Below are 10,694 nucleotides of genomic sequence, written 5' to 3' on the forward strand. Positions count from 1 at the left end.
AGGGATCATGTCACCTAACGTCTATGTCAAAGGTTAGACTCAGGGATCATCCTAAGCTACCATGGAGCAATATCAACAAGAATCATGATATATATACATATGTGAAACAAGTCAAAGTTGGGATAATCCAAGAACACGATGAGAAGGATACTTGAGCATAGATTAACATGAATTGCATTATCAATACAATTAAGCTAGGTTTAGAATAATTCCATACAACACGACAAAAGGATACTAGAATACAAGGATTTCATTATCAATGCAATTAACATGATTGGAGCATTCCAATTAACACGAAAGGAGTAATACACGAAGTCAAGAACATGGCATAATATCTATGAAAATTAGCAAGGTTGGAACATCCCAGTTAACAAGACAAGAAAAGTACATGGAATAAAGGATAATACATTATATCTATGCAATGAAATAAGATTGGAACATTCCAATTAACAGGTAAGAATTATACATGAAACCAAGAACAAGGCATAACATCTATGCAAGTAAATAAGGATGAAATCTTCCATACAACATTAAAAGAATCTTAAATCTTCAAGGAATACAAACACTTGAAATTTAAGGAGTTAAATCACGAATGAATCGTAAAATCTATGCAATGAGACAAGATTGGTGCATTTCACATACACGACAAGTTTAAATCTTCAAGGAATAACAACTTAAAATTAAAGAGTGAAATCAACCAATGTGGAAACTCGGATATCGCTCAGATTAAAACCGTACTCTTGAGATCACTTTAGGGCTACTAACCCATGGGTACCTTTCCCCTAGTATGCACTATAGTGTAGAGGGACATTCCCCTGTACTAGAACCAAGTCCTAACCATGTCAATTCTTGATTGATATCCGAAATCCCAAAATCAACAAGTTGTGCAAGTCAAGATTGTATCAAAATACAAGAAAATGCATTAACCACATTTCATGCACAGCTAAGATTTTGGAACACACAAGTCATGCCCTAGATTCACAACTATGATGGCATGTGAAATGTCAAGAAAATAAAGTGTACATCTATATAGACTAGAACCACGATATATATAGCATAAGAAATCCATTGAAGCAATTATACCACAAGTATAAGATACATGATTCAATTGCATACTAAATAACACATGTGTACATAGACCATTCCAAGACAAATGAACATGTTCATTAAACACATTAATGAAACCAAGATACAAGAAGTCTAGATACATGATATCAAGGCATGATTAACTCGAGGGAGACATAAAAGGGAATTTAATCTACCTACGGGATTAAATTATCAAGATTACAAAGCAAGTCCATATATTCCACGATCAAGGCATGTCAAGGATCATATCAAAAACAAGTTTAACACCAAGTTGCAAGTTCATCTTGTACAATACACGACCATGTGAGTTAAGTTCCATACATGGAAAATAATTAAATATAAGTTTCAAAACTTATCTGATTATTCTCAAATTGATGCTCGTGAAGGAACTTATCAAAGAAATCATGAATACAAGGTTAGAAACTTAATCAAGTACATAGAACCATTGAATGGATTTTAATTATTTCATTTAATTAAAATCTCTAGATTTTGAAACTCGTCCAAATGATTTCAAATTAATGTATGTTATTAAACATGTCAAGACTCGATTTACTAGCACGATACAAGTGACTTCCATGCAATGTACGGCCATGAATATTAAACTTTAATACTAAAAAAATAATAATTGAAAGGTTTTAAAACCTAATCTAATATTCTAGATTTAATATATGTGAAACTATATGACATGCATATCAAGAATATCAAGTCGGAAATCCGATGGGATGTTAATCTAGTTAATTAAATATTACTAAATTTCAAAACACTTTCGATTACTCTCAAATTTATCTATGTTGAAGAGCATGCTAGGGCCTAATATAATATGCTAACACATATTGATTTCAAGCTAGTTAAGGCCACATGTTTTAATATTTTATTCAAGATAAATATTAAATAAAATCTTCAATACTTGTCCAAATGATCTAGATTTAATATATGTCAATCATATCAAGGGGTAATATTCTATCATGCCACATGTTTAAACAAATCTATGGACAACCGGGAAAATTAAATCCTTCACAAGAAAAATAAATAATAAAATCTCTAGATTTTGTTACTCAAGCTTGTAATCAAGGTGTATAAGCATCACAAGCATGTAATATAGCAAGAAAATAAATTATAACACCCCCTACCTCGATTTGAGATGAAAATCTCAAAAGCCCACCGAAACAAAAGTGCTCCGAATCCGACGATACTGAAGGGTTTTGTCAGGGACAACACGATCTACATGAATCCGAAGGAAGCCCCATGAAAATTCCAACTTGACTTCAAACCCAACTCAAGAAATGGTCAGAAATGGATTCTATTAAGGGGGAATGGTAGAACATGTCGAGGGGAACAAAAAACGTGAAGGCCGAAGACTTTTCACTTAGGAAAAGTAAATCAAAGGAGGAGAGAGAAGGTGGCAGCTCCATGGACATCCATGGCTGCTTCAGGTCGTGCAAGGGGAGTGGGGAAGATGAAAAATGAAATATCTCATCCCCTTTTTATAGAAATATCAAAAAGTGCCCCGAAAGGGCCCCTTGGGGTCTAGAAAAGTGGAATTTGAGCAAACGCACTCAAACAGCAAAACTCCATGAACAAAAAAGATTCAAAATGAGAAAAAAATGAACAAAAGAAGAAACGACATCAAAAACTAAGTCCCGAGCAGAGAGTTATTCCCTGAACAAGTTCAGCGGCAACTGGGTCCAAAAACTCTAAAACTGGAAAAAAAAATGGCCAGAAGGAAATTCTATGAATTTACGAGTCAACGAAAAGTGAAAATGAATCCCGTATGAGGATTCAGGCTCCAGACGAGATATTTTGCAATAACTTTCGTTAATTGCACAATGGCCCCTACAAAAAGGGTTAACTACGAAACAGCCCCAGAATGAAAATATCTTCCAAAAGATATTTTCTTAGATGCCCCTGAAATAAAATATCTTTAAAATATATTTATGAAAAAACCCCAAGAAAAGAAAATAATTCCAAAGAATTGTGCATTTATGCCCCTATGGACACCGGGAGCAACCAGAGTACTTTATTGCAAAAGTAAAGATAGGTATTTTGAGGAAACCACTAAAGATAAAGACACGTGAAGTCAAAAACCAACTCCGAGCACAAAAAGTGAGGTTGTGCCAAAAACTGGCAAACGGGGAAAAGACAGAATATGGAAAAGGACGAAATAGGGAAAAGGACAAAAGTGAATAGTGTCCCGAAAAGTGAAAATGCAGAAATGACTCGGTCCTCAAAGGAAGTTGTCAATCCACATGAAAGAGTCTCAGAAGCCAATTCTGAGCACTCGAGATGACACTAAATGACGAGAAACAGATCTCAGAAAAGAAAATTAAACGGAAAAAATTTATTTGTAAAATTTTAAGAAAAAGGAAAGGAAGGTAAATGACCGGGTCATTACAGTGTACATAAGTACACTCTTTTTAATGTATTTGACATGTATGAGATGAGGCCGGAGGCCAATGATATGTATTTTGTATTCTATGCATTTTCGTTGATAAGGTTCACTATGAAAATATTGAAAAATCACGAGTTATGGCTTCATAACTTTTGCATCGGGTGTGGGAATTCCATTCTTTTTCTTTCATAGGTTCTCCATGATCATGCATGAGGTGTGGCCAAGGGCCAAACCATATTTGAAATTCATGTATATTCATAAATGTTGAAAATTGCCTTAATGGGAATATTATGAAAACTATGCGTTTTAATATGTCATTTATGCATCAGAGTGTGCATTGGGTATGAAATCCATTATCTAGCATTCATTTAATATGTATGAGGTGTGACCAAGGGCCAAACACCATTTTGTTTTCATTGTTGTACTTTAGTTTCATACTTTGCATTTTGAGCTAAAATATTAAAATCCGAGCCTTTAAGGGTTCATTTCCAAATCGGGTAATGCAAAGTGTGCACGAGCACATTCATTAGGACCTACTTAATATACATGAAGTGTGGCCAAGGGCCAAATAGTAATTTAAAATCATTTGTTAATTTTAGTTTTCAAATTTCCCATTTCTAGTTCATTTTTGCCTTTTTGGCCATAAGGGGGTCGAATTTTGCATCGGTGGTATTTTTAAGCCGTAGACCATTGTAGCACATCTTAATAGGTAAGTTACATTTGCGTGCATGATCTTTTTCAAGAAAAATCTCATTCTTGGTGATTTGAGCCTCCTATGGACTCATTTTACTTTTTTTTGCATAATTTGATTTTAGGGCATTTTGGGGTTTTTCTTCGGAAAATAAATTCCGGTCTTTACATGGTCAATTAGAAAACGTGATTTAAGGGGGGGGGGGGGGGGGTTTCTTTTTCGTGCTTTTCCAGAAAATGTCATCTTGGTACTGGAAATCCCTCGCAAAGTTCAGCTTTCAGTTTATATTTTTGCAACTTTTTAACCCCCATGACCTAATTTCATATAGGGCATTTTGGTCATTTTATAGTGAATTTTTTTTCATTGTCTCCCATGCTATCGAGTAGAAAAGTTGATTTCAGGAGGGGTTTCTTTTTCGTGTTTTTCCATAAAAATTCGTTTGGTAGCCTGTTTCTGCTCTCAGATCAGGATAGTCACTGTAGCAACTTATGCCCTCTTGTCCAGTTCTGATCTAGGGGCATTTTGGAAAATTTTTAGTGTGTTTTTTTTGTTTCCTTTCATGTGGTCGGGTAGAAAACTTGATTTTAGGGGGGGGGGGGGGTTTCTTCTTTGTGTTTTTCCAGAAAATGTCATCTCGGACCCGAAAAGCCCGCATCAAATCTGATTTCCTGTGCGCATCTGCATTATTTGAACAAGTCTGTTGTAAGGGCATTTTGGGGATTTCACGTCAAAAATAAAATTTTCTTTCAACATGGTCAGCTTGGAAAAATTATTTTGATGAGTTTTCTTCTTTGTGTTTTTCCAGAAAATGTCGTTTAGTATCTCAAAACGAGCACACGAATTTCAGCATTTTGCCTAAGTTACTATTCACGGCCGCGGCGACGTCAAAACTTTGTTTTGACTTTTCTCTTTCATCCGGACTCCGAATCAAGTGATTCTTGAGTCCAACTTGATTAATTTTTTGCTGTCTTCCCAGTGGTTTACTCCATAGCACCTGATTTTATATTTTTAAAAATGACCATTTTGCCCCTGGGAGCTTATTTGTTATATTTTCGATCTTTTGCTTCCGCATCAGTTTTCATTAAGTTCCACGACCTCATGGAAGGTCACTTTGACTTCTTAGAGTCTTGTTTTCTATTTTCACTTTAGCATTTCGGATCCGTTATCAGATCATCCTTTCGGTTCATCACTAACGCACTGGCCTAAAAACCAGGGCTGTCACAAGGACACTGCCTGGAAGTATGACCAAACTCTCCATAAGTGTAGCAACTACCTTGGAAAGTGCCAAATGGCCTCCTCTATCGGTTATCCTGTGGCTGACCCTGTCTTGGCTGTGGTTCCCCATCCTGCTGCCTTTGAACAGGTGCCCCATTCCCATGAACATCTGAACCACCCTTGCGCTTCTTCCAAGACTACTGTCCCTAGAATCTACCCTTATCCTTATGTCGGTGTCCATTGCCATTCTCTTTCTCAGCTGGCTGATTTACAGAGTCTCTGTCACCTCGCTTTTCACCCCTAGCCTTTTTGATGTTCACGGTCAACTGGTATTGCTGTAGAGCGGCGTCTACCACCTGAGCATAAGTAGTGTAGGCTGGACTATCTATAATAGCTCACTTAATAGACCACATAAGTCCCTTAACGAAACTATTACGTTTCTTTTCCTCTATATCCACCTCCTTTAGAGCAAAAAGAGATAAGCGCGTGAACTGCTGCTCATACCCTGCCACTGTCATGTTCCCCTGTTCTAGATTAAGGAACTCTATCTTCATAGTTGTCCTGACTGCATATGGAAAATACTTCTCATTAAAGCAAGCACTGAACTGATCATAAGTCAATGAAGTCCTCTCCTCTGCGGTGATAATTGACTCATACTATTATAGTGAATCTCCGATAAGCTTAAAGGTAGCAAGTATCTACTTTTGAACCTCTGTGCATTGAACCATACGAAGATGTCGCTTGATGTCTTTCTTTCAGTGGTGAGCTACTTTCACATCGGTGGAGCCTGAAAACTTAGGTGGGGTACCCTTTGTGAAAGAACTCCTATCCTTTTCCCAAGGATCAGTCTGAACCACTGGTGCAGGTATAAGTGCCTGCTAAACCTGTGGTTGATTCTGAAGTGCAACTATTACACCTGCTTTTATAGCCCGAGCAATGAGGTCATTGAGATGAGGAGGATATTCTGGATCTCTTCCCTGATCCTGAGTCTGCTGAACTTTCTCCTACTCTACATGTAACTGACCACTATGGTCTTGAAACCCAGGCAATAGCTGCTCCTCCTCCATTTGCTGACGTTATAGGAGATATTGTTGCCTAAGTGCCGCTCTACTTTTCTACCTGTTCATTTGCATGTTCTGTCCTCTTCTAGCATTAACCATTCTGTTAACATAGAAAGATAGACATTAGTACGATTTTAACAGACCATAAAGGAATACAACGAATCCTAAACTTGAGCTCTAAACAAGAGAATATGCTACGCGGAAGTCTTATTATGAAATAACCCTAGAGACACTGAACTTGGAGTGCTCTGATACCAATTATGATACCCCTCGATTGTAGAGCCACGAGTGATCAAGTCCGAGCACAAATCCGAGGGATACGAAACAATTAAGTATATAACCAAGCATGAGTACAAAAGAAATAAAGAATGAATAATTAAGCTGAAAAGAATCTAAATAATAATCCTTGAAATACTAATTAAATAATCTAATATTTCCAATACCTACAATATTATTACAATTTGGGAATCCATCTAGTGGACCCCTAATAATATCCCAACTGGAAAAAAATAAATAACTGAACTGCAAAAAAACCAAAACTAAAACATGAAGAAAAGTCCTAAGTAGTCGGAAGAGTGAGTGACTGTCTCTGCTCAGCACGAACAAGCTCTAACCCTGGAACTGTCGAACACCTGAAAAATAATAGTGGGTTAGGCCCACGAACAAGTTCTACTCTACTACAATCCAAACAGAGATCCAATACGCAGATACATCCTAGACAACTTTATAATAACTACATAGTCTATATATATATATATATGCACACTAAGGGACTCTCATTGGACTACAAGGCGGTCTCAACCTGACTAGTAGGCAACATACAAAAGGCACCTGAAGTGGGCATGAGTACCAAGACCTAACAGGGTACACCTCCATCCATCATAGCCAGTTATGCATCCCACTGCATATATGTTCCCTAACCATCGATCCTGAGACTCAAGCTCATATCGTGGCACCATAATCATATATATATAAATCCATCCAAAACCTAGGTATGTCATTCAATTATTTATTGACCTGACACAAATATAAGTAGGACTTAACTTTTATAGTTAATCCATTCCCTTATTCCAGAATAGGTAGCACTTAGTGTTTTGAACTAATCTGTCCCTAATATGCCACCATCCCATACCAGTGCATATAATCCACAAAATCTAATAATTGATAGAACAAAATAAAGTAGTTCATCAATTAAAATCCAGAGAATGATATAATGAAAATCAGTTAAATAACTGAGCACATTAAATTTAAATATTCAAGAGTATATTCATATTAATCCATTTAACTTGCTAGAACAATAAGAAGCAATTAAATCCTCCATAATCATTGAAAGCATGCAAATCGATATTTAAATTTCATGATGTCCAATATTTTAGCATAATAGCATACATTAATCTTTCTGGAATTTTAACATGCTTATTATCATCATTTTAAATCCCCATGAAAGTCCAAATTAGCATTCTAGTACCTGAAAACCCAAAAACATAAAAAATACACCTGTAGGTGTACTGCCAGCAGGGGAGCCACCTCCCCCAAGGAGGGAGCTGGCACTCCCTTTTGTGGAGCCGGCCTCCTTCATGGAGAGCCGGCTCTCCCCTTTGTGGAGCCTGCTCTCCCTCGTGGAGAGCCGATTCTCTCTCTCGTAGAGCAGGCTCCCTCCTTTGGAGAGCCGACTCTCTCCCTCCCAGAGAGCCGTATGCTAATCCTTATAATCTTTTTCGCCTCCGACAATGAGCAAAACCATCTGTAATGTTTTGTTATAGTTCCTAGGGGTCAAATCTATGTCCCAAAATATCCTCATAATTTATTTAAATCATGTATACATCTTTAATAATAATCAAAACACATATTCATACAACAAAATTCAAGTTCAATTAATCTCAAATAAAATCACATAATATTGTTTAAAACTGAAATTGCGATGGCCTTGGTTTTTGGCCAGTGCATCAGTGATGAACCGAAAGGATGATCCGATAACGGATCCGAAATGCGAAAGCGAAAATAGAAAACAAGACTCTAAGAAGTCAAAGTAACCTTCCATGAGGTCATGGTACTCAATGAGAACTGATGCGGAAGCAAAAGGTCAAAAATATGACAAATAAGCCCCCGGGGGCAAAATAGTCATTTTACATAAAAATGACGTCCCTAGAATGTAAATTATTCTTGAGACACATCCATGACTTCCCGTGAAGTCACGGAACTCAAAAGAAAGTAGTGGAAGCGAATTACAAGAAAACTGGACGAAAATAACCCCAAGGGTAAAATGGTCATTTCTAAAAAAATATAAAATCGGGTGCTACCGAGCACACCACTGGGAAGACAACGAAAAATTCATCAAGTTAGACTCAAGAATCACTTAATTCGGAGTCCGGATGGAAGAGAAAAGTCAAAACAAAGTTTTGACGTCGCCGTTGCCGTGAATAGTAACCTGGGCAAAATGCTAAAGTTCATGTGCCGTTTTGAGGTACTAAACGATATTTTCTGAAAAAAAAAACACGAAGAAGAAACCCCCCTTAAAATAATTTTTCCAAGTTGACCATGTCAAAAGAAAATTTTATTTTTGACGTGAAATCTCTGAAATGCCCTTACAAATGACTTTTTCAAATAGTGTAAACGTGCACAAGAAATCAGATTTGACTTGGGGTTTTTCGGGTCCGAGATGACATTTTCTGGAAAAATGTTGTGAAGAAACCCTCCCTAAAATCATGTTTTCTATGTGACCATATCAAGACTGGAATTTATTTTTCAAAGAAAATTCCCGAAATGCCCCTAGATCAGTATAGACCAAGAGGGTAAAAAGCTGCTACAGGATCTGAGATCGGAAACGGGCTACCAAACGGATTTTTCTAGAAAAACACAAAGGAGAAACCCTCCCGAAATCAAAATTTCTAGCCCGTAACGCAGACGGAAATAAATAAAATGCACTGTGAAGTGGCCAAAATGCCCCTCCAAGAAATCTGAACAAGAGGTCCCAAAAGCTAATAAATAAAAATCAGAAAGCTGAACTTTGCGATGGATTTCCGGCACCAAGACGACATTTTTTGGAAAAACACAAAAAAGAAATTCCCCCCTAAAATCATGTTTTCTAAGTGACCATGTTGAAAGAAGAAAATAAAACTGATGTGAAAAGTCTAGAATGCCCCTAGATCAGATTATGCAACAAAGTTTCAAAATGAGTCCATAGGAGGCTCATTTCACCAAAGAAGAAGATTTGCCCAGAAATGACCATACACGCAAACGTAACTTACCTATTAGGACGTGCTACAATGGTCCATGGCTTAAAAATACCACCGATGCAAAATCCGACCCCCCAACGGCCAAAAAGGCAAAAATGGACTTGAAATGAAAAACATGAAAACCAAAATTAGGAATTGGTTTCAAATGATCGTTTGGCCCTTGGCCACACTGCATGCATATAAAATAGGTCCTAGTGGATGTAATGACCCAGTCATTTTCTTTCCTTTCTTTTTTCGGAAATTCTTTTTTTTCGTCTTTTCCCTATTTCGTCCTTTAGTCATTTTTTCATTTTTCCTTGCATAACCTCACTTTTTGTGCTCGGATTTGATTCCGGCTTGGTATACATCCATGATATTTCATTTCCATGATATCTACATTTTTACTTTTGTAGAAAAACATATTAAATGTTTACTTTCCTTGTAAAGTGCATGAAAGCATGACTTTTTGGTAATTATCCTAAACTTGAGGGGTTTTTGTGTAATTAAGTAAAGTAATTATTTTTTGTCTTAGGGACCATTTAGCAATTTAATTGGAAGATATTTTCAAAAAAGGACCTATTTACAATTTCTGGAAAATGTGACAAGTGTCACATTCCTAAGGTGTCACTTGTTGGTTTTGTAGAGGAACCACTTATTGGTTTTGTGGAGGAACCACTTGGAGGCTTAATCTCTTGACACATGGAGGGTGGAGATTCACCCATTTGTTGACCTAGGATTGGACCACTTGTTGGCATAGATGGTTGACAAGTGTGGGTTCAATATTAAGTCTTAGAAGTTTACATGGGATGGTGACAAGTGTAGGACTCACCTTCAGTCTTACATTAGTGTGTGTGTGAGAGGTAGTGCAAGAGCACCTAGTGAGTGGAGAATCCCACCATTTTAACTTAGGGTTTGCATTTTTATTCATTCATCTCTTTCCTCTCAAGAACTCTAACTTAGCCTCCATTGAAGGAAAGCTTGACCAATAGCTTTGACTTCAATTTTGGTGCCCTTCCACTCACATAAAACCATTAAAC

The sequence above is a fragment of the Cornus florida genome, unplaced genomic scaffold (assembly GCF_030987335.1).
Source record: "Cornus florida cultivar Cherokee Brave unplaced genomic scaffold, ASM3098733v1 CherokeeBrave_3.0.0_Hap2_Chr03, whole genome shotgun sequence".
Taxonomy (NCBI): domain Eukaryota; kingdom Viridiplantae; phylum Streptophyta; class Magnoliopsida; order Cornales; family Cornaceae; genus Cornus; species Cornus florida.